Source organism: Mustelus asterias, chromosome 7 (assembly GCF_964213995.1).
Source record: "Mustelus asterias chromosome 7, sMusAst1.hap1.1, whole genome shotgun sequence".
NCBI lineage: Eukaryota > Metazoa > Chordata > Chondrichthyes > Carcharhiniformes > Triakidae > Mustelus > Mustelus asterias.
In genome coordinates this window covers 60,569,307-60,594,700 of record NC_135807.1, presented here as the reverse complement: position 1 = coordinate 60,594,700, position 25,394 = coordinate 60,569,307, and the positions used below count along the sequence as shown (strand labels likewise).

The following is a 25,394-nucleotide window of genomic DNA, read 5'->3' as shown; positions in this document are numbered from 1 at the left end:
CGAGATTGGCGCATGCGCAATGGCCCGCACTGCCGGTCTCCCGATTGCTGGCCAGCTCGATTGCTAGCCAGCCCCACTCCCCCACCATGGCCTGACCACTGGCCCCCCATGCATGCTCAGGCCCAGCCTTGATGACCCTTCCCGCAGCCCCAATCTTGTCCCCCCCCCTCCAATCGCCCCCGGAGTTTAAGAAATTAGTGAGGGAATCGCCCCCTATATCTTTGCTTATTTTCAGCTTCTGTATTCAGCCTCTGTCTGTATTGCACCATTGGACTCATCATCAACTAACTCTGATGGCTCTGCCTCCTTTTATATAGATTTGACCAAATGTTTTGGTTTCCAATCCCAGTTTCAGTCTTAGTTTCCTTAGAAACTGGGAAGGTCAGCTCCTGTTCTCGGTTTCCTTTTTTAGCTTCTCTTTTCAATTAGGTTCTGTCTTAAAAATACAAGCTTTAAAACCCCAGATTCAATCATAGCCTATTTCATTATATACCATTATACCATTTCATTAAAGCAGTGGCTTTCTATTCCTTGGATATATAGCAAGGTGAGTAGATATAGAGGACTCGTATTTGTTTCAAATATCAAATTGTGGTCGTTTAATAAAAACAAATGCTTGAACTTTTCAGATGGCCGGCCAGTGTGGGGGGAGGGAAGTCTGGAAGCGTTTAGTCCGTGAGGAAAGGGGATCCCCAGTCAGAAAGGGACTTCCAATAAAGGTTCCTCCCCCTTTCCGCTTGAGATCGAGTTCAGTGATTTTTCTTTCTATTTCCCACCCTCAGTTCTCTGAGGAATGCCAACCTGAAAATTGAGGCTGGGCAGGTAAAGGCCCTTCAGTGGCCACTGAAGGTGCTTAATAGTAGCAAGGGTGGGCTTCCTGGCTTGAGGCCCTTGCACAAATCAGTTTACCTTGTATGAAACTGCACCTTACATATCACAATCTGCTCAACTATCAGGATGCAAGGAGATGCATTGGAGTTACATACGTAATGTAGGCCGATAGACCGTATAGTATGCAGGGAGTGCAGCATTGTCATAAGCACAGATTTGTTTTGTGACTATCTGAACCAAAGACATTAGCTGTAAATGTTATGTTTCCAACTGGTTACTTCCACTTATTGCATTTAATGGAAAAAATTCTTCTTCCTGTCAAAAAGCTATTGCAGTTCTCCAATATTCTTCCCACATTTTCCTGCAGTGTAATAAACTTACAACGTAATGACCTTCCGCATTGAAATAATTTGTCATTACTGCATCAAAGTGTAGAAACCGAATAGATGAGGCCTCCTTGATTTTTAGACAGCTCCACCCAATGGCAAATTGCAGTACATCCATTATATTTTATTAACTTGGACGAAAACTGCAAAAAATCAGTTTGGAATATAGTGTAGACGTAAGATATTTCTTTCCTCGGGAGGCCGCTGGTTTGGGTACACATTGTGTGTGTGTGGAGGTGCTTGTTATGCAAATCAAAATGACTAGTACATTCTCAATTTTTTATGATTCAGATTCTTCACATTTTCAGTCAATAGTCAAAATATTAAGAGTTGGAATTTCATGGCGTCAGGGAGACGTCATGGAAGGATGAAAATGGCGGGCCATTTGATTCTCGATCCCATCCCTGGGGTTTCTGGTATTTAAGAGTGCTGTTTAAGGTGCATGCTGGGTGTGAGCCCTCATCCTGCAATCCTAACTCAGTCAGCTGCATTGTGGGTATAGGCATGTCCTCATCCTCCTCATGTGCACAGAGTCAGCTTTTCAAAGAGTTATTGTTCACAGCGCTTCAGAGATGTTGTGCACTACAGTCTGGATGAGGAAAACCTTTAAAAGGCAAGTTCAAAAGTACTAACCAATGCCCCCATGCTATATCATACTGCTATGTCAACCTGTGTCCACCCACAATTTGTTAATTGCCAAATGTTTATTTATGCAAGATAAGGAAGTTTCAAGTGCTTGCAGTTTCACCTATTGATACTTTAACTGGTCTGGATGCATGCCATTTTTATTGGCTTTCACTGAAATGAATTTTTCTTAAGAAAATGTAAAGTTATGAAGGAAGATTTAAAGCTCTTTAACACAACCTATTATCACAATAGAGGATGAAGAGTTTTACATGGGGGTGGATGGGGACATAGATTGGCATCGGAATCCATGGAGGGGCATAGTTTGGCATGGGGGTATGAGGGAACACGGTGGGGTGGGTAGAGGTGTATGACATAGATGGGCATGGGAGAATGTGGAAGGATGAGTGAATGAAGGCGATACGGTGATACGGCCTTGCTGTTTTTATCATAACTGAGCAAAGTCCTATGGGACTGAGGCAGAATCTTTCACAGAGCCAGCTTTGGCAACCAGCGGGCTCTCTGGCTGCCTCCAAACTCTTTCCATGGTTGGCTGCTCTGACTGCAGCCTGCAACCACACCCACCCCAGAAATGGAAATCCAATGAAATTTTCAGGCACTTTATCCTGCCTTGAGAATGAAAATCCAGCTCTAACTATGTTGAATAGTTTTATTTAATGGTGGTATTAATAACTAGGCCCTACTGATAGTTTGGTGTTTCTGACGACAGATCGAGTCCATTGGTATTTGAATACTGCTGTATTATTGAGAAGCAGGACTAATATGGCATTTAACTAAGGTTTACCTTGGAATGTTGTGAACCACTCTACCTCAATCTTTGCCTTTTGAAGTCCCATCAACCTTCTTCATGACTATCGGTCAGACAGAGAAAGGTTTCTGGAACAATGTTCGTAGATTGAATTGTCCTTACGATTTGTGTGCGTACAAAAATGACCGTCTGCATAACATTTAAGCTCTTTAAGAACTCAATCAAATGGAATTGAACAACTGCACCATATTCAGGGAGAATGGTAGGACAGCTTGTTTTCCTCCTTAAATAAATCACTCAAAGTTTCTATTACACTTGTAGACAAGGAGGAAAAGTTGGCCTTCTAACACATGCAAGAAGTCTCACAACACCAGGTTAAAGTCCAACAAGTTTATTTGGAATCACAAGCTTTCGGAGCCCTGTTCCTTCATCGGGTGATACATGGATAAACTATCCAAAACGCACTGTATTCAGTTGAGATGCTTGCATCACTTGTAACCAGGTTATGGACTGACTTAAAAAACACACTGGTCCATTCCTGTTATGCCACCAATTCACTTTATTAGTATGGAAATCCCAATAGATTATTCCCCTGATATCTTTTTCTATTTAAAATAGCAAATGACAAGCTTTGACCAGAGCAACAGATTTAGCCACAGTTTCAAACTTGATGATTTTTCTCCCTGGTGGTTATGGTCAATTTTTTCTTTGGTAAATAGGAAAACAATGAATTGTGGCTTATCTTGAAATACCAACAGCCTTGGCAGTGCCTCAGGACCCCCTTGCTCTGGATTATAAGGGGTAAAGTTAGGAGCATGAATGATCCCTGTTCAGGATGGATAGACCCAAGCCACATCCAATATGGGGCCTCATATCTCATTTAAATGCATCAAATGAGTTTATGCTGGAATCTGTGGTTTCAAAGTTTGCCATTTTTTGAGACAAACCCGAATTGAAAAGGGAAACTGAGGAAGGAAACTGACCCTGCCTGTTTGTAAGGAAACTAAAAGCTGAAACGGAGAATGGAAACCAAAATTTCTGGGAAGGCTGAAGCTGGTTAAACCACCTTGGGGTCCGGGTCCATAGGACTCTAAAATCGGCCCCGCAGGTGGAGGTGGTGGTTAAGGCGGCGTATGGTGTGCTGGCCTTGATCAATCGAGGGATTGAGTTTAGGAGTCCGAGGATAATGATGCAGCTATATAAGACCCTCGTCAGACCCCACTTGGAGTACTGTGCTCAGTTCTGGTCGCCTCATTACAGGAAGGATGTGGAAAAGATTGAAAGGGTGCAGAGGCGATTTACAAGGATGTTGCCTGGATTGAGTGGCATGCCTTATGAGGATAGGCTGAGGGAGCTCGGTCTTTTCTCCTTGGAGAGACGTAGGATGAGAGGAGACCTAATAGAGGTATATAAGATGTTGACAGGCATAGATCGGGTGGACTCTCAGAGGCTTTTTCCCAGGGTGGAAATGGCTGCTACGAGAGGACACAGGTTTAAGGTGCTGGGGTGTAGGTACAGGGGAAATGTTGGGGGGAAGTTTGTCACACAGAGGGTGGTGGGCGAGTGGAATCGGCTGCCATCAGTGGTGGTGGAAGCAAACTCAATAGGGTCTTTTAAGAGACTCCTGGATGAGTACATGGGACTTAATAGGATGGAGGGTTATAGGTAGGCCTAAAAGGTAGGGATATGTTCGGCACAACTTGTGGGGCCGAAGGGCCTGTTTTGTGCTGTAGTTTTCTATGTTCCTATGTTTCTATAAACAGCCATCAGAGCTCCCAAGATGATCCCAGTGATGCAGTACAGGCAGGCTGAAGAAGACTGAGGCTAGATCCAGAAGGTCAGAACGGGCAAATATACAATTGCTACAACTTTTTCTGTTATTTGAAGATAACACCGGTGGATCCACATCATCCAGACCATCAGTAAGCAGAATTGAGGAGGTTCTGCAGAGATGTGCCATTTGTGGTGAACACCACAGAATTCAGGTTGGTTGTATCCTGGAAGAAGAGCTGAAATACTTTTGTAAGGAAGACAGATTATAAGGACTATGTGAAATGTATGCTGAATAGACTGCCATGCCAATTTGTAAGATCTGGTTTAGTTGCATCTGCCATTTAATGTGCAATTTATAGTTCAGAATTGACTGCAATTTGCCTGTTAATTCATGTTTAAATTATGTTGATTCTGTGTTTTAGAATAGAAATAATTCTTCCATTTTAAACAACGAGATCTTGTGACTTCGTTCCTTCAGTAAATGACAAGGATTTCAGATTTCCTTTACCAAAAAGTTACAGAACTTGACCAAGATCGTAATAAGCTGCAGGTGCCTGCTGTCCAGCCCCAGGCAGATCACTGACTAAATGGATTTAAATTAGCATTACCAGCAGCAACCCTCAGAGGTCAGGACAATCAGGAGACGGGGGGGGAGAGGAGAAATGAAAAGAAGTTGGAGGAGAGGAGGAATTATTCGAAACGCTGCACTTTATTCATAAATATTGTAAAGGCACATTACATAACAGTTCAAATTTGGCATCAAATGGAGTGCAATATATTTCAGTTTCTTTCAATTTAGTATGTCAGTCTGAAATGCCTCACTACATCTACAATTACGTATTCTATTTATAACGTACACTTCATGTCAAACATTTGCTAGTACTTATAACCTGAGGGACTTTCCACAGGTTGCAACCTTTTGTTATACCATGGCAAGATTGAGTGCCTTAGTCTGTAGCCTTTTCCCATTAAGCCTGTGTGGAAGCTACCCAAAGTTCAGTGCATCCCTCAGCACATTGTCCTGGACCATGGACTATGCCAACCTGCAATACTGGGTCATGGACAGCTCTTTTGTCTGCATTAAACCTGTTGGTCTTCCAGTGCAATGAGTATCTTTCACCAATTTGATAATCTGCCAGCAGCAGTTGATGTTAGTCTTGGTTTATATCCCCAAGGACAACCTGTAACGCACAGAGTCCTGCCTTACAGAGCTGTTCTGGATGGATCTTGAAAAATCTACTACATCTTTTACCAGATCTTCTTTGTAAAGGTCCATTCCAGAAGAAGGTGGGTGACCATCTCTTCCACACTGCAGCCACCTCAAAAGTTGCATACAGTGGCACTAAGACTCTGGGTATGATTATAAATCTGATAGGAATGGCCTTTCACATCACCAGCTAAGTTAAATTTAGGTGCTTGTTTGAATGTTCTGGTGAAAAAGGCACTCTTGTCAAATAATTTTGATTAGGAAACCATCGACAGGATCCACCATCTCTTTTCCTCACAAAATTTGAGGGTTATTACATGGGGACCACTACCCGAGGTGCTTGTGGCCAAACAAGATTTCCTGCACAAACTCTGCCATGTTCGAAATTGGAATGCATTTGAGTAGATGGAAAAGTGGGAACTGGGACTGATCTTTGGGACTGCTTGGAAAAGGAAGAGGAGTATTTTACCTGACTCCACATTCATGTAAACATTTCTTTTAAACATTACCATTCTGGTAATGGTTTCCAGAAATCCCTTTAAGGACTGCCAGTTAGGTGGCATATCCTAAAAGCAAAAGACCTGTCAGCTGCATTTGGATGAGGAATTCAAGGAAGAGACTTTTGAAACAGGCATTGGGGCCCCCTGTGTGCAAATGACCCAATGCCTGTTTCATGTATGGCTCTGGACACCTTTATTTTTGTTTTTATAATATGGCAGGTAGAACACTTTTAGCACAGTACCGTACTGAATGCTTGGATGCCCACTCACACCTACAAAACAGCTGCATAGTCAAAAGGCCATTATTCTTCAAAGCTTCACTTCAGTTAAGTGCTTCTAGCAACAATGGGAATTCATAACCCACCCATTTGTAATAATCATAATTTACAACAAAGGCCTTCTTTCAGTTAATTCAGCTTTCAAAGCCAAAATGCACAAAATTGGACTCTGAAAATTTACTGGATAAAATAGGATATTAACCTTTGAAGAGTTTATATGTTGATCATGCTATTCCAGCTGAAGCTCTCACCCACATACTTGAAACAAATTTCCATAAATGGAAGTGAGTTTTTGCAAACAGGGCGGCATGGTGGCACAGTAGTTAGCACTGCTGCCTCAGTGCCAGGGACCCGGATTCAATTCCCGGCTTGGGTCCCTGTCTGTGTGGAGTCTGCATGTTCTCCCCGTGTCTGCGTGGGTTTCTTCCGGGTGCTCTGGTTTCCTTCCATAGTCTGAAAGATGTGCTGGTGAGGTGCATTGGCCGTGCTAAATTCTCCCTCAATGTACCCGAACAGGCGCTGGAGTATGACGACCAAGGGATTTTCACAATAACTTAATTGCAGTGTTAATGTAAGCCTACTTGTGACATTAATAAACATTAACTACCAAGTCTTTGCACTCTGCTACATCGCTGTGTAATTAAAGAGCTATTGAAGTTTTAAAAAACTACAATTGCAGGCTACAAAATTGGTCCATTTTATGAAATTAACAGTCTCACTGTTGTAGTGGTGTGAACAGATGCCAACAACTGGAAGAAAAACACAGAAAATTAGCCACATGTGGAGAAATGAATGAATGCCTTTACATTTTGGACTAAAATTTCTTAAAGATGTTTACATCTTTTCTACAGAGGAGCTTAATTGTCTGGAATATTTGGACAATAAATTAAGGAATAATTTGTTTACTCCAAAAGTAAAATTTTACAAATTAGCAATAAAATCAAAGCTGGGAACTTGGTGAATTCTGCAGACGGAGAGGTCAAAGATAGGTAGAAAGGATGAAATACTTGTACCAGCTATAGCTATTAAAGTAGAAGACAAAATTGGAGCAATAATAGGTGAATGAATCCCAGAAATGCCTAAGAAACAGTCAATAGGCACTTCAGATGTGTATCATAAAACCATAGAATCTCTACAGTGCAGGAGGCCGCCATTCGGCCCATCAAGTATGCACTAACTGACAGAACATCCCATCCAAACCCTACTCCCATACCTCCATATCTGCTAATCCTCCCATCCTACACATCTTGGAATACTGAGGGGCAATTTAGCATAGCCAATCCACCTCACCTGCATATTTTTGGAGTATCATTAAGTGATGAACTTCCAAAGGCAAAGAGGCAGGGTATTCGAAATGACACATGATGAACAGAATTCAGATGCAGCGGATAACAATAATAATACATCCAAAGCAAATTTTTAAAAATGATTTTCCGGGACATGGGCATCACTGGCTAGGCTAGCATTTATTGCCCATCTTAATTGCCCTTCAGAAGATGGTGGTTAGCTGCCTTCTTGTACCGGAGGTGTAGATACAGCCACAGTGCTGTTAGGGAGATTTTGACCCAGCAACATTGTAGGAATGGTGATATAGTTCCAAGTCAGGACAGTGAATGACTTGGAGGTGATCTTTCGGTGGTGGCATTCCCCTGTACTTGCTGCAATTGTTCTCCCCGATTATAGCCGTTGTGCATTTGAAAGATGCTGCCTATGGAGCCTTGGTGAGTTCCTGCAGTGCGTCTTGTAGATGGTACACATTGCAGCCACTATGCATCAGTAATCGAGGGAGTGAGTGTTTACTGATGGGGTGCCAATCAAGCAGACTTCTTTGTCCTGGATGGTGTCAAGCTTTGAATGTTGTTGGAACTGCATTCATCTGGGCAAGTGGAGAGTATTCATGATTTGTGCCTTGTAGATGATCAACAGGTTTTAGGGAGTCTGGAAGTGAGTTCTAGGCAAATTCAAAAGAAAGTTTAGGGGAATTTCACAGTAACTTAATTGCAGTGATAACGTGAGCCTTACTTGTGACTAATAAATAAACTTTAGTTACTCATCATAGGATTCCTAGCCTCTGATCTGCTCTTGTAGCCACATTACTTATCTGTTCAGTTTCTGGTTAATGGTAACCCCAGGATGTTGATAGTGGGGCTCCAGCGATGGTAATGCATTGAATGTCAAGGAGTGAATGTTAAATTCTCTCTATTGGAGATGATCTGGCACTTGTGATGCAAATGTTACTTGTGACTTGCCAGGATATTATCTATGTCTTGCTGCATTTGGACGCGGACTGCTTCAGTATTGGAGGATTCGCAAATGGTGCTGAACATTGTACAGTCATGAGCGAACATCCCTACTTCTGATCTTATAATGGAAGGAAGGTCATTGATGAAACAACTGAAGATGGTTGGTCCCAAGACACTATCCTGAGGAAATGCTGCAGTGATATCCTGGAACTATGATGATTAACCTCCAACCAGAACAACCATTTCTCTTTGTGCCAAGTATGATTCCGACCAGTGGAGCATTTTCCTCCTGATTTCCATTGACACCAGTTTTGCTCGGGTTCCTTGATGTCATGCTTGGTCAAATAATGTCAAGGGAAGTCAATGCTCACAATGAGTTTGAATCCTGTGATGAATGTGTTAAGTCACAAACTCATTTAACTGTGCAGTGCTGGATATGTTCACAATTTGACAATATGTGGACCAGATTGGTTAAAACGTCAACTTGATTCGCTATATAGTGAGAACAACACAAGGTTAAGGAATAAACTTACTTTAGGTTAGGTTATGGCAACACAGATTACTAAACAGAATAGTTCCTTATAAAATAGCTGGAATAAACCATTTCATATATCCTGATGTAATCTCTAGTGAGATACCTATACTGTTGAGTAAACATGTGAAAAAGGCAGAAATAAAACTTGATATTAAGTATGATATGGCAATTATTTTTGGAAAGTCAATGAATCTGAAGTTTAATCAGTCAGGGCATTATTGGTATTCCCTTAATAAAACCTGATGTTTCTCATCAGAGTTTGATAAGTATTAATGGAATCAGGCAATAAGAATTGGAGAGATAAAAAGCCATTGTCTTCAAATTAAATAGACAATTTGCTCACCCTACTTGTCAAAAGTTTAAAAAATCTTGCTAAAGGATGCAGCTGTGGTTGAAGAATACATCAGGCTAGCAGAAGGGATCAGTGAGAAATGTGAATATGGAAGAAAATATTGAGGCACACTGCCAAATCTTAGTGTAAACCTTCCATTGGTACGTCATTTCAATGAAGTAGGTGCCATGGATCAGAAATTATGATATAAAAACAGAAATATTTTCATTCTGTATTCATACACCTCACAGCTGGAATTATTCTTTCTACAAAGTACTTAGGATAAAAGGGTTATGCTAGACAAAATCATGCAGAAATAGATAAGGACTGGACTTGGGGCACCAGTGAAGTTTGCAACTGATAATGGGGGGAAATTTTCCAACCAGTACACAAACATGGGTGAAAATGAGAACATTATGGTCATGAATACAGTAATCCTTTCAGCAAAGGCCTCTGTGAAAGGAATCATGTGATGATCAGTGAAATGCTGCATAAAAACATTAACAAGTCAATCAGACAATCATCCTGACATAGGTGATTAATACAAACAATTGACTCCAGATGGTTCAAGGGTAGACTGCATATCAATCAAAATATAGATCAATTCCCAAGTTACTTTGTGTGCTGTGCAATGGTCTTCTTACTCTTGAGGTACCACAATTAGTCCCATTTTTTCTGCATATTTGAATGATTTACATGCAGGAAGATGAGCTTTCATCAAGGCTCAGATAAAATTAGGACAGCTTCCCCTGCACAACTCCCTTAAGCCTTTCCCCTTGAACATGTGCCCCCTTGTAATTGACACTTCCACCCTGTCTATGCTTCTCATAATTTTGTAGACCTCTATCAGATCTCCCCTCAGCCTCTATCTTTCCACTGAAAACAATCCTAGTTTATTCAGCCTCTGCTCATAGCCAACACCTTTGAGACCAGGCAACATCCTGGCAAACATTCTTAGTTAGTTAGGACATCATGATTGGAATAAGATAGAATACATGCCGAATATTTCACAAAATATAGAAAATGCTTAATTATTCATATATTGATAAAACTATTAACTTCAAAATGGTAAATATAAAATAAATATTTATTGCTATGACAAACCTGCAATTGGAAGAAGAGAAGTAATTGAGAAGGTGAGCAATTGAGGCTACAGGCTGGATTGGGTCACATTCCACATGTCATGGAGGTTTAAACATTACATTAAACGCATGAACGGAGTGGGAATGGAGGGATACAAAAGAATGGTCTAGTTTGGACCAGGGAGCAGCGCGGGCTTGGAGGGCCGAAGGGCCTGTTCCTGTGCTGTATTGTTCTTTGTTAAAATATTTGAGAATGGAGTAATCATAGTTCAAAATATCGGAAACTAAGTGCACATATGAAAGGAGATAAACAAGGAACAGTTGCAGGTGACAGAGAAACAATAGGTAACATAAACAGATTGATAAATGCAACACAAAGAGGACACATCCCAGACACAGCGGAGAGCTGGCATGAGTTATGTTGTGAATCTATTCAAAGCTCCAAGACTGCCCATGAGAAATCTAATTGATCCCAGAGTGATCATTTGTTTTAAAAATATATTGATTTGCTCTCCTATAAGCACAAATACATTTGTTTACCTTGCTTCCTCTCCAGGCTTCCATGTTCTCCTATCAAAACAGGTTGGCATTTAAATTATGTCATTGATACAATCTTGTATATCCATACATGGGCATCGCTGGCTCAGCCAGCATTTATTACCCATCTCTAAATACCCATCTGAAGTTGGCAGTGAGCTGCCTTCTTGAACTGCTGCAGTCCATGTGGTGTAGGTACATCCACAGTGCTATTAGGGAATGAGTTCCATGATATTGAGCGGAGTATATAATGGAGAAAAAACTTGATGAACGAAGTCTCCAATGAGCCAAGCAGTGAGAAATTGGAACAAACAAATCTCAAAGACACAAAAGGTACCAGGAGGAAAGATGACCCATGCTTGCACAGATGACAACTCAAAATGGGGTTGAAAAAACTCAACCACATATTCAGGAACAATTGCAGGTATATATGCTCAAGTTGCGAGGCTGCTCATTCACTGCATTTGGCTGGTCAGGATGAAGGGATCTTACTAGCTCTACTGAGTACAGAACTACCATCAATCCCAGAGGTTCACGTGTTTCCCCAGCAACTGCACTGGAACAACAAGTCACCAAGGCAACAGGCGCCAGGGGAATGACACTCTCTGGACATGGAGCATCACCCAGACATGCACAGAGGTGGAGAAGGAATGGAATTAGGAGAAATTAAGTGGCAAGAGAGCACAGTGAAAGGAAAAGGAGGGTGGTAATGGGGCATGGAAGGAAACAGATTATGTGTTTGGAGCTGCTGCCAATGACAAAATCATTATCAGCAGCTGCTGTCTGAAAAAGAGAACAATGGTTTTGACCTGAAAATGTTAAACTTGACGATGAGTTACTTACAATTCCTTTTGCCTTGCATCATCATTGCTTTGTCATTTAATCACTCCTGCCTTCCAAAATGTCACAAACTTTAAATGCTAATGCTGTTTTTCTCTCTCAACTCCGCTAGTTTTGTCTGCAGTGGTCTAATGTCCCGCAGCATTGGTGGTTTTATATGGTTAAAATACCTCCAGTTAAAGGGTCTGCCAATAGTCCTGAATCAACCTATTGTGATAATTTACTGCAGTGAGTAACATAATGGAGTAACAACCGACTTTTATGTTTCATACTTTAGATCATTCCAGGAATTGTCATTTCCCAGCCCACTTAACATGGAAGTTCAATTATCTCCAAATTCCACCCGAAACAAGTGGGTGTTTAAATTATACCTATCTGCTTGTTAACAGGTAAATGAAATTAATAGCATATCCATGGTGAGACTGGAAAAATCTTGGTTACAGACAGGTGGTGGTTTAATTTAAAACAACCCTGATTTTTGATTTCACTCTTTATAAGTATTTTCAGCCCTAAAATTTGGAGTGTTCCAATCCTCTGTGAATATACACAGAGCAAACTCGAGATAACATCAAATAAAAGGGTTGGTTTATTTTACACAAAATGTGTGAAAGAGGTTTTGCAATGCCCACCCCTTTTGCAGTCATACAATAAAATTGGGATAAGGGAAAGAAAGGTTATTGAGGACAAGACCACAATAGAAATGAGTTACAGTTTTACATGATTTGATTTTTGAATTATTACGGTCACATGCAAGACCATAAGACATAGGAGCAGAATTAGGCCACTCGGCCCATTGAGTCTGCTCTGCCATGCAATCATGGCTGAATTTTTTCTCATCCCTATTCTCCTGCCTTTTCCCCATAACCCTTGACCCCCTTATTAATCAAGAACCTATATATCTCCATCTTAAAGACACTCAATGTCCTGGCCTCCACAGCCTTCTGCGGCAAAAAATTCCAGATTCACCACTCTGGCTGAAGAAATTCCTCCTTATCTCTGTTTTAAAGGATTGTCCCTTCCATCTTTATAGGTTAGCTTTGCCATGGGCTGGCCTTTCACTTTAGTCCTTGTAATTTAATAGATGAGGGTTGTGATGTAATCTTTTTGAGCCATTTAGCCTCATCTGATAGAGCAGAAATCCCTGTTCCTGTGTCTAGTTTAAACTCTGTAGGTTGTCCATCCACTTTGTGTTTAATACGTCAAATCTTGTGGTAGTCTTACCCCTCCCCCAGACATTCTGCTCATTTGTGCCATTTGTTCCCACCCCAAAGAGATTTCAGAATGGCGGTTGGCACGCTTAGATTTTGGTACGCTCTCGTTCATGGCCTCCAAACTGAATAATCTTACTCGATCTTCTTCACGGGACCTCTCCTTCACTGCGAGCAAACTTCCAACTCTGTTTCCCGAGTTCCGTTTGCCTCACACTCTGTGCTGTTCTCACCAGTAATAAATCCTATCTTGTCTGCAAGAGATCTGATCGTGCTTTGCCGAGGACTACAACTACAATTCTGTCATGAAACAGCACAGCCTTTAGGATTCCTTGGTTGCAGGTCCCTGCCAGTCTAGACAAATTGATGAATGAATCCATGCTTTTGCCTGGTCTTGACTTTCTCTTTTAAAATTTAGCCCTTTCTGCTGTTAAATTCTGATGCACACCAAAATAACTATCAAAAACTTGTAGGACTTCTTCATAAGTTGTAGTTTCACCAATCCCCCACTTTGCTGTCATGTCATCAGTGACAGATCCTGCTGCATAAAGTGATGTACTCCCCTTGTCTTTTTGTGCAATCAGTTTTTTGTGTAATGCAGTTCTTTACCTTGTGAATCCTTTTCTCCCAGTTGGGCCTGTTGCAAGCCTTCAACTTAAAATGGTTCTGAGAGTTGTAATGAGCATTCCATGCTGCAGCTGAGCCCTGGAATTGTTCCTGCTTATGTTCTGTTGCTTTGGGCCTGTACTCACTGCTCCCTCGTCTGCAGGTGTGCATCTCAGCTTATATCTCCTGCTCCACCGATATTCAAATATCTTGGGAGTCTTAATTTTTTTCCTTTGTCCTTCCTTCAAGGATCTCTTTCCTTGCCAGCCCTGTATATTCTAAGGCTCGCTGCGTCTCTTTATCGCTGTCACCATGTTTTGTGTGGCTGGGGTCTAGACAGAGCTTTTGAGGTCTACAGGTCGAGTTTGTCATTTCTAAAACTACTGTTCTTTATTTATAGGAAGATTTCACACATTTGGACCTGAGGTTGGAGCTTTTCCTCCTTCCAGATCGCTTTTACTTTGCAGTAATGTGAACTGGCATCATTATTACATCAGCATCATGTATTTGATTTATTGTCACATGCATTGGGATACAGTGAAAAGTATTGTTTCTTGCATGCTATACCGTTCATAGGGTACGGAGGGGAGAAGGAAAGGAGAGGGTGCAGAATGTAGTATTACAGTCATAGCCATGGTGTAGAGAAAAATCAACTTAATTTTAGGTTCATTCAAAAGTCAGATGGCAACAGGAAAGCAGCTGTTCTGGAGTTGTTTGGTACGTGATCTAAGTCTTCTGATGTTTACCCTTTACTCTACAGTGACTGCGTGAATGGCCTCCCATTTGTTTCTGATTATGAATCAGAATTCATATGTTCCGAAAATTAATGTAATTTATGTCTCAAAGTTCCTGAACGCTTATGGAATTGAGTAACGACTATCCTAACACCCCCTGTGGGTCAACTGATTCATCAATTGTCACTAAGTGGGTGTAACTGGGCTGGCACATCAAACGACAGCCAGACAAAGAGCACCAGTGAGCAGGAGGAGATCGGAGGATAATGAGGAAGGAGCTGACTCTCACCAGAGGGGGTATAAACAACAGACCAAGATCATAGCCTCTGATACCGCAGTAGCACTTCAGGGGGTTAAGAATTTCAGACTTCATGTGAAAATAATTTTAGGCACAAAGGATAGTCAACATGATAACAAGTAGCAGTGGTAGAATGACATGACATGTTTAATGCAGTGATGAACTGTTGACTGGCTCCTGTGACTAATGTCAGCAGAGGCTACCTGGATGCATAAACATTAAGAGTTGATGTCACCTTAACAGCCAGAGGCAAGGCACTGCCCTGATGGAAACAGACTGCAAATCATGTTCCAACACATCTCTGATGTGATATTTGGATGAAAACCTCAACTAAAATACCCTTGAAGGAAAGTCCAGATAGCTCCTCCTGTGGTCCATAAACCCCGTGGTAGGGTAACTGCAAGTCAGATATCATCTGATTGTATCATATTGCACTCTCCTGGCTTACATACTTCTTTACTGCATTGGTTTCATCATTGTCCATGGCAAATTAGAATCCAGAAAGGAAAATCTATTATTTCACTGTACACAGCTCTCTTTAATCTCTCAAAATTCTCAAAGTACCTGCAAATGATAAAGGAAAGAAAGGCTTGCATTTATATAGCACTCTTCATGACCACTGGGCATCTCAAAGCAATTCATAGCCAATTAATTGGTTTTTGAATGCAATCACTTATAATGTAAGAAATGATCAGATGTTGGAACTTCTGAAAAAAAAAAGTATTTCACTGGTTGTAAAGTCCTTTGACGTCCTGAGGTCATGGAAGGCACTATATACATGTTTTCTTCTTTCAGGGTCTCCCCGTCAAGATTTGCAGAATTACAAACTTGTGTGATCGATCATCTTCACCGTCCCAATTTCTTCCCACCTGTGCAGCACTGTGTAACCTCAGGACCATCAACCTTTAGTGGTGGGTGATTTGAAAGATTTAGGAAACTTCTGCTAGAACAGCTCTCAATTCTATTTTATTTGGCAAACTGCTTCTACACAGAAAAATGCAAGCCAAATGCTAAACTGCCACAAAACTAATCTTGCAGCTATTGTTATAGACTTTTATTCTTATGTGAGGAATAGAAGAATGACCAGGGTGAGGTTAGGGCCGGTCAAGGACAGTAGTGGGAACTTGTGTATGGAGTCAGTAGAGAGAGGCGAGGTGATGAATGAATACTTTTCTTCAGCGTTCACCAAGGAGAGGGGCCATGTTTTTCAGGAAGAGAAGGTGTTACAGGCTAATAGGCTGGAGGAAATAGATGTTCGGAGGGAGGATGTCCTGGCAGTTTTGAATAAACTGAAGGTCGATAAGTCCCCTGGGCCTGATGAAATGTATCCTAGGATTCTTTGGGAGGCAAGGGATGAGATTGCAGAGCCTTTGGCTTTGATCTTTGGGTCCTCGCTGTCCACGGGGATGGTGCCAGAGGACTGGAGAATGGCGAATGTTGTTCCTCTGTTTAAGAAAGGGAATAGAAATGACCCTGGTAATTATACTTCGGTGGTTGGTAAATTGATGGAAAAGGTCCTTAGAGATGGGATTTACGACCATTTAGAAAGATGCGGATTGATCCGGGATAGTCAGCACGGATTCGTGAAGGGCAAGTCGTGCCTCACAAATTTGATAGAATTTTTTGAGGAGGTAACGAAGTGTGTTGATGAAGGTAGGGCAGTTGATGTCATATACATGGATTTTAGTAAGGCGTTTGATAAGGTCCCCCATGGTCGGCTTATGATGAAAGTGAGGAGGTGTGGGATAGAGGGAAAGTTGGCCGATTGGATAGGTAACTGGCTGTCTGATCGAAGACAGAGGGTGGTGGTCGATGGAAAATTTTCGGATTGGAGGCAGGTTGCTAGCGGAGTGCCGCAGGGATCAGTGCTTGGTCTTCTGCTCTTTGTGATTTTTATTAATGACTTAGAGGAGGGGGCTGAAGGGTGGATCAGTAAATTTGCTGATGACACCAAGATTGGTGGAGTAGTGGATGAGGTGGAGGGCTGTTGTAGGCTGCAAAGAGACATAGATAGGATGCAAAGCTGGGCTGAAAAATGGCAAATGGAGTTTAACCCTGATAAATGTGAGGTGATTCATTTTGGTAAGACTAATTTAAATGTGGATTACAGGGTCAAAGGTAGGGTTCTGAAGACTGTGGAGGAACAGAGAGATCTTGGGGTTCATATCCACAGATCTCTAAAGGTTGCCACTCAAGTGGATAGAGCTGTGAAGAAGGCCTATAGTGTGTTAGCTTTTATTAACAGGGGTTGGAGTTTAAGAGCCATGGGGTTATGCTGCAACTGTACAGGACCTTGGTGAGACCACATTTGGAATATTGTGTGCAGTTCTGGTCACCTCACTAGAAGAAGGATGTGGAAGCGCTGGAAAGAGTGCAGAGGAGATTTACCAGGATGCTGCCTGGTTTGGAGGGTAGGTCTTATGAGGAAAGGTTGAGGGAGCGAGGGCTGTTCTCTCTGGAGCGGAGGAGGCTGAGGGGAGACTTAATAGAGGTTTATAAAATGATGAAGGGGATAGATAGAGTGAACGTTCAAAGACTATTTCCTCGGGTGGATGGAGCTATTACAAGGGGGCATAACTATAGGGTTCGTGGTGGGAGATACAGGAAGGATATCAGAGGTAGGTCCTTTACGCAGAGAGTGGTTGGGGTGTGGAATGGACTGCCTGCAGTGATAGTGGAGTCAGACACTTTAGGAACATTTAAGCGGTTATTGGATAGGCACATGGAGCACACCAGGATGATAGGGAGTGGGATAGCTTAATCTTGGTTTCAGATAAAGCTCGGCACAACATCGTGGGCCGAAGGGCCTGTTCTGTGCTGTGCTGTACTGTTCTCTGTTCTATGTTCTTAATCTAAGGGTTATATAAATAAATATACAAATAACCACCTAAAAAGATTGTATTGACAGGCTTGCTAAAAGTTTGTGATTAATTTCTTCAAAAATGAGATCAATTATAATCAAGTTTATGGCCAGTGGAAGACAGCCTAATAAAAATGAAGCAAAGGAAACTGCTGAGCAGTCATAAGCAAACCAGAAAATCAATGGCTAAAATTTCCAGTTCAAATATCAAAGTGATATACAAGGGACTTATGACATATTTTGACAGTTAGCCAACTTTTCTTTCATTATTAACTTAATTTGGCACAAAATAAATGCTACCAAATATTAAAAATTGAAAAACGTTACATAAATCTAATAAAGGTGTGAGCACAGAAGAACTTGTACAACTATAAATTTTTCCCAGGATGTCATAATCATGCCAATAAATGTTTTTGAATTTTTCTGCAAAAGATGCCAGAATAACCACAATAAAACATTTGAAAATATTTATTTAAATGAGCAATGGATGCCATTCAAAGTTAGATGATTCAGTGATAGGCTAGACACATTCCCATGAGGAAGAAAGGAAAAGCATTCAAAGCTACATCCTCCTGGATCACTAAAAATATATTTCTTCAGTTGAGGAGGATGTTGAAGTGGATGAGGAAGAAGTGATCCTGGAGGGAGAGGTTGTCTGTGATAAGCTTGGCAGGCCTTCTCTGGAGGGTCAAGACCTAAGTGGTCCCGGCCTGCTTTCGGGGTCCTGATGCTTGGCAGTGCCACCTTCCTTGGCCTATGGAACTGGAGTTGAAGCAGTCACAGGAAAAGGAGATTCCATTGGGTGGCACACTCGCGGAGTCACCGGGGTGGACAGCTCCAGGCTGTGAACCAGCTGCTCCTCCTCCCTATGGCTGCCCAAGGACCCCTGGCTTCCTCTTTGGGAGGAAGGCTTCTCAAGCTCTCTCCAGCTGTCCCTCTCTCTTTGGGAGAGAGGGACAGCTGGAGAGAGCTTAAGAAGCCCCACCATCCTCTGGCATTGGCACTCAGGGATACCTACAAGTGTCTGCAACATGGAGTACATGTCTTGCAGTAGTGCAGGACAACGGTCTTGCACTAAGGTCTCCACTGTGACCGCCAACTTTGCTGTGTTGACCTTGGCACTTCACAGTGTCAACTGGCACTATCTCCTCTGACAGAAGGCGGTAGGACTTTTCCATTCTGCGTTTTAATCTGAGGATTGCAGCTGATATCCCTTCCTGACTTGGCCTTTGGAGCTCCAGCAACTATGGCAGATCAAGTCAAGAGGTACATCATTTAACTGGCTTCAGCAGATTCCTGGCCTCCAGCAAACCTCTGAGTGCCGGAACCCATGGTCAGTCAAGTGTTGGACAGAGCCATGTGTACCAGCAAGCATGGAGATAGCTCCCAGTTTATGTCCATTATTGCATATTTGTAAATAGTTCTGAAAGTTTTTTTTAAAACTATAAAGATATGGCTACTGAAACTTCTTCGGAAACTCCGAACTGTAACACCCTATAACAGGTGGCAGGTGGCTAGGGTGGCAAATGGGCGATATGGTAGGGTGGCAGATGGGCAGTTGGCTCATGAAGTAGTCAGGTTAGGAGCTAGTCAGGTCAAGTTGGAGGGAGTCAAGGGTGGTCGGGGGAGTAGTTGAGTGGTGGGGACAAGTCAGGTCGGGCTGGGATAGTCAGGACAGGGTAGTCAGGGATTAAGAGGATGCTCAGGGTGGGAGAAGTTTGAGGTGGTATCGGTGGGGGTGGGGGGTTCAGCTTTATACTTGCCCAGGGGTTAGACAGAAAAATCCTCATCTAACATTTCCTGGGTAACTATGCTGGTAAGCAAGTAGGAACTGTTCGATTCTCTGATTCTGGCTCCCAGAGAGCAGGGGAAATAGCACATTGGGAGTCCAAATTTTCTGGGTAATTCCTACCGGTCAGTGTGTCGGGACTTCCATAGGATCACAATGCACATCATCTGTTGTACGTCTGATCTCCAACAAATGGAATATCTGTGCCAAAATGTCTAAATCAATTGCATAAATCTTTGCATGGGCTTAGCAGTGTAGATTTCCCAGTGTTTGGGAGCGAGGCTCACAACACCTGAACTCACACAGTCTTTGAAGTTTGGTCTCATTTATTTATTTATGGAAACCTCCCAGCCTGTCCTGGGCTTCATGCCAGGAACTTTTCTTTGGGGATTAAGAGAACTGGGAATACCCATGTTTGTTGAAAGTCTGCAGCTGCATTTACATTTCAATCCTCTGAGAAATGCTGATGAAAAAGTGATGCATCTCTTGAGCTGCTCCTTCAGGAACTTGTGCGTGCATAAGGACACTCATCATCCAGGAGAACTTCACAGCATGTGAGCAGGTGGCTGAAGGAAAAACTTGGTGCTTTGTACATTGAGGAGCTGGAAGTGAATCAGGCATTAAATACTACCACGGCAAGCTTACTTCTTGGAACTTCAGCTTGGCTCTGTAATGGCATTTTTGCCTGGACATCAAAGGGTTATGAGTTCAGGCCCTCCTCCAGGGTTCACATAGAACGCAAGAATAAGGAGCAGTAATGAGCCATTTGACCACTCGAGCACCTGCCTGCTCTCCATAACCCTCAACTCCGTTGTCGATCAAATATCTGTTTAAATCAGCCTTTAATATTTTCAATGACCCAACCTCCACTGCTCTCGAGGGAAGAGAATTCACAGATTAACAACCCAGTAGACCCCTCATTCTCAAACTGTTCCCCCCTAGTTCTAGATTCCCCCACAACAGGAAGCATTTTCTCAGCCAACATCCTGTCAAATTCCCTCAGGATCTTATATGGTTCAGTAAGATCATCTCTTGTTTTTCTAAACTTCAATGGGTGTAGATCTAACCTGCTTAACCTTACCTCACAAACTCCTAATTTAGGCTGACACTTTGATATAATACTGTGGGAGGACCCCATTACCTATCTTTGAAATGAAATTTTTAATAGAGGTCTATTGGCTTTTTCAGTTGGATGAAAATGAATCCCATGACACTATTAAAAGCGCAAGGGAAACACCTCAAGTCCTGGCCAATATTTATTCCTCAATCAACACCACCAAAAACAGACATATTGATAATTTTTCTTATTTAGTATACTGCGATGTAAAAACCCCGATACCATATTGGCCTACAAACAGCAGTAACAATGCTTCAAAAATAATTAATTGGCTGTGAAACACCCCAGGATGTTCTGAAAACATGAAAGGTGCTACATAAATGCAAGCCCCCGTTTCTTCAGAAAAGAACAGATGAACAGATTTACATGCCACATGGAGTTCTGTTACATTTGGGCCGATGCCAATCCAAAGCACTCATAAAACATTATAACTCCGTCACTGTTTTGCGCAGGCTCATGTAGCTGCAGATCAAATTTTGTATCTGCCAATTGAAGTATAGATTGACAATCGTAAAGCTGTTCCCACAAAACATGCTTCCAACAAAAGCCTGCAGCATGATTACACACAGACATATTAAGATTAAAGGGCAAGCACTTTGGGGTCCATGTTTTTCCAAATTCCAGCACCTCAAAACTGTTTTATTCCATTCAGGACAGAGCACTCTGCAAAATCAAAGAGGCTGCTCTATGAATTCTGGAGATGAAAACTGATAAGAGGATACATCATCTCGAAATTAAGAAATTCTGTATTACACTTTTTCATTTATTAGTAGCTATGCCTAGCTTGTGAAAAAAGGACAGGAAAAGACAACCTGGTTCAACAAACCTGTGCTATACAAACATTATGTAGCCCAAGTACACCATCAATGCATCCCTCTGTAAGAGAAGAAAAAACAATGGCTAAAAGTTGTGGGAAATTTTTCGCCAGCACCCAGATGCAATTAAACCAGTTTACATGTTTGCAATAACTCAAGAACACCCCTGTAACTCATGGACATAACTATCCTTATATTTGTCTTCCCTTTCAACTCATTGTATACTCTTTTCTGGGCAACTTGTTCAGTTTCCGTTTGAAGGACTGCATGGACCCCATACTTATCAAACACTTCTGAGTATCTCTTTTAGCGTGATGCGCGATTGATTCACACGGGAGGCTAGGACGTACCCGGGAATAAAGGCTTTTATTCACAACAAGAATAGAGCATACTGCTTAACAATACTATCCCAGACTAAGGGCTACTAGGAAGTAGCAGTGACCTTTATACTCCTGTAAGAAGGCGGAGCCAAACGGAGTGTACCACAGAACAATGCTAACAGGTGGAACACCCAACCCTAACCCCAACAGTAACAAGAGTAACATATGTACAGGTACCCATAGTGGTAACCATCTATGGTTCACCACATAGAGATTGATGAATCTCTTGGAAAAGAAAATCTTCTTGACAACGAACCTAATTTTTTGCTTTATATTTTATGCTCATGCTCACGGGTTCGCTCACCCTCATCTGGTTTAGATAATCTATTCATCCAGACAGAAGTTATTCCCTATATCTGTCAAGACCTTGATTAAAGTAAAAATTTAAAAATGGGATAGAATAAAGATTTAAAAAGCTTGGATAAAATAAAATTTAAAGAATGGGAAGAAAGAGGAATGGATAAGAGTGCAGCTTTCTGAAGGTGTTTAGCTTAGAAGCAAGCTAAACAGATATTCACTCAAGTGAAGAGGGGAACAACAAAGTATGGAATTTTAGATATTAGAACTGCAGAGTTTAGTCTCGAGAATACAGTTTGCACATAGATACTAAAAGCCTGACTTCTAAGAGAAATAATTTAGATAGGGGAATATCAAAAGGGAAATACTGTATATCAGTAGCTCTGTTTTGACAGAAGAGGTGGAAAGCAGCAAGAAGAGAAGCAGCTGGAAAACAGTAACAATCACAGCCATGTTCAGCTGGAAAGTGGAACTCTCCCAGAAAGCAAAATTCTAGGCTAGAAGCTATTGCTTTGAAAACCTACATTCAATCAAAGAAGGCTTCCTAAACTTAAAGATAACTTGTGGGTGCTAACTATTTGCTGGATTTAGCTCAGTTATATTGTATGTGATGATTGTTTTGGGACAAGGGACAGAGTTCAGGAACATAGATAGATGGGAACAGAGTTAATTCCAAAATATAGTGTGTACACACAGCCACTGTTGTAGTTCAGTGTACCTTTGTTTCATATTGTAGCCTTTTTTGTTACATATTAATAAACACTCTTATTTGAGCGGTTGCAACAAGACTGGACTTTTCCCTCACTGATTTGCAAATTTGTCCTCACGTTATACCAAATTGGAAAAAACACACTCAAGAACCGGTGTTCCAAGTTACCCTTCTGGGTTTTGGGATATCCTTGTGTAAAACATCAGTAGGATTCTTAACAATCATTAATCATATTTCCTCCATGTGGTATTTCCGATGAAAATGTCCCACATCCTTGAGCCAACCTAATCTGATGAACCCTAAGACTAGGTAATCAATTTGGTTGCCTTCCTCTGCATCTTCTTCAGGGCCTCAATATTGCACTGGCCATTCAATAAACCTATGTGTTTTCTCTGTGGCCTTGCTACAAAGTATTGTGGACTTTTACAGTTTCATCCACTACAGCCTGCAAGTCCTCTTCCTGCATTGCAATCTGTCGTAGTTATCCCTGCATGGTGTGCACATGCCCAGAATGACCCGAATCCAAACATCTCATACTGCATTTATCCACATTGAAGGTCATCTGCCACAAACAGGCCCTTTCTGCCATGTAAATCAGACTATACTGTTTATTTGATCTGTTTCAAATTCCCTTAGATTTTTGTCTTTATGTTAGATTCTCCTTGTACATGTGGAAACAGTGCAAAGTTAGATCCCTCTCTCCCTCTCTATTTGTTTCACATGAACATGCTCTTCGATAGAGAAGATTCTTGATGCAATGGTGAATTGCTGCCTGATTAACGTATCGGAATTTCACATTTGCTGCTTGAAAAAAATCCAGTTGCTAAGAAATTCAAGGAACAGGTTACTTTGCCAAGGTGTTCCCCTGGTGGAAATGTGCCCCTTCAGCCAGAGTTAAAACATCTTCCCAATAAGCTCAGGAGAGGTAAGGACAGCCCTCCTGAGACAGTGAAGTGCAGAGAAACCTCAGACAGCCGCTTGCATTTTTCTTACTAATCCATAAATACTGGCAAATGGCTATGTGCAGGGAAGAGACACCAGAGTGTCCAATTTAGCCGCTTCGTTATTCAAATCATAGATATAGGGAGATACACAGTGGGAAACTCTATCCCCTGTGCAAAAGTCAACATTCTATACAGCTGAGTAAATAGGGCAATACAAGTCTGGACAGATTCTGTAGAGTACCAAAAAACTGACAGCGATGTACGGGGAAGTGCCAATCTTCAACTGTAGTGCACAAAATGGCCTCTTAAGATTGGTATTTGCATTGAGGATCTCTCCCCTCAGGTCATACCATGGCATACATGTGGCAATGGTAATTCAGGGCAGATTTGGGGCAAGAACTGAGTACAATTCAGTGTGGGGAGATGACAAGCATTCTTGACAACATTACAATTTCTTATATTACAATGGTAGTTTCTCTACACCCTAGCTATGACTGTAACACTACATTCTGAACTCTCCCGTTTCCTTCTCTATGAACGGTATGTCTTGTCTGTGCAGCGCGCAAGAAACAATACTTTTCACTATGTTAATACATGTGAAGATAATAAATCAAATCAAAAAGTAATTACACTTCAAAAGTATTTAATTAGCTATAGAACACGAAGCATTCTGAGGTACACAAATAAGTGCAATATAAATGCAAGTCTTTTTATCTTTGACTCAAATGCAACTGGGTGGCCTACACGCATGTTATTTTACATAAGTAATAATCACCTCACTTTCACTACATCCTCATCATTATCCAAAAGAAGTATCAATGTACCATCCACCACTGCCCCTAGGGATCCCTGTCACCAGTGGCAATGGTGGAGCAGAGAGAAGGCAGGTCAGCGTATTGTACTGTAGTCTTCTGTGCCTCACTTCCCTACAGTCATTTAGATGCAGCAGGTGAGCAAGAGAAGACTGCCCCAGTGCAAGAAAAAGAGTATGACTGGAGCCAGGTAGGCCTGACCACTCAATTTTTCACCATTCCCACTGCTGTCCTGACCATTTTGAGATGAGATGGAAGTAGAAAATCCAAGCCAAGGTGTCATTAAGCTAGGCCAGTCGATTGCCTCATTTGCATTAGATTTAAGATAAATGAGTAAATCAGAGTTGAATTGCACTTTCATGGAAAAGCAAGAATTTTGATGGTCAGCTTGAACGAGAAAATTAACAACTGTAGTAGACTACAGCTAGTCTCATGGGGAAAATAATGGCTGCTTTGGAAGTTATAATTGTGATTTTTATTCACAATATTAGAAACGCTGTTAAAACAGCACACATTTCCCGAAATTGGACATAAATACTAAAGTTTTCCAGTTTCTAACCATGATTGGTACTTGTCAATGTGGATAGTGCATTTGCATCCCCTCCAGTGTCTCACAAATCTGATAATACTGAGAGACAGAAATCAGCCTATACCCAACTCATTAGCTATTAAATCATTATTTCTTGTAAAACAACAACAAATCATCACAAAAATGATAATGAAAACTGTCATAAAAACCAATTTGTCCATTAATGCCCTTCAGGGTCTGGCCTACACATCACTCTAGTCCCACAATGTATCGCTCATTTTTAATGATCTCTCAAGTCGGCCACATATTTGTAAAATAACCTCCACAAATAAAAATAAAGAGAAATATCAGACAAGACTC

General features: G+C 41.6%; 1 protein-coding gene across 2 annotated transcripts in view; it reads right to left on the bottom strand.

The window, feature by feature from the left end:
• Positions 1–25,394, bottom strand: part of dtna (dystrobrevin, alpha) — a 268,122-nt gene that overhangs the window by 219,432 nt on the left and 23,296 nt on the right. The window lies entirely within an intron of this gene.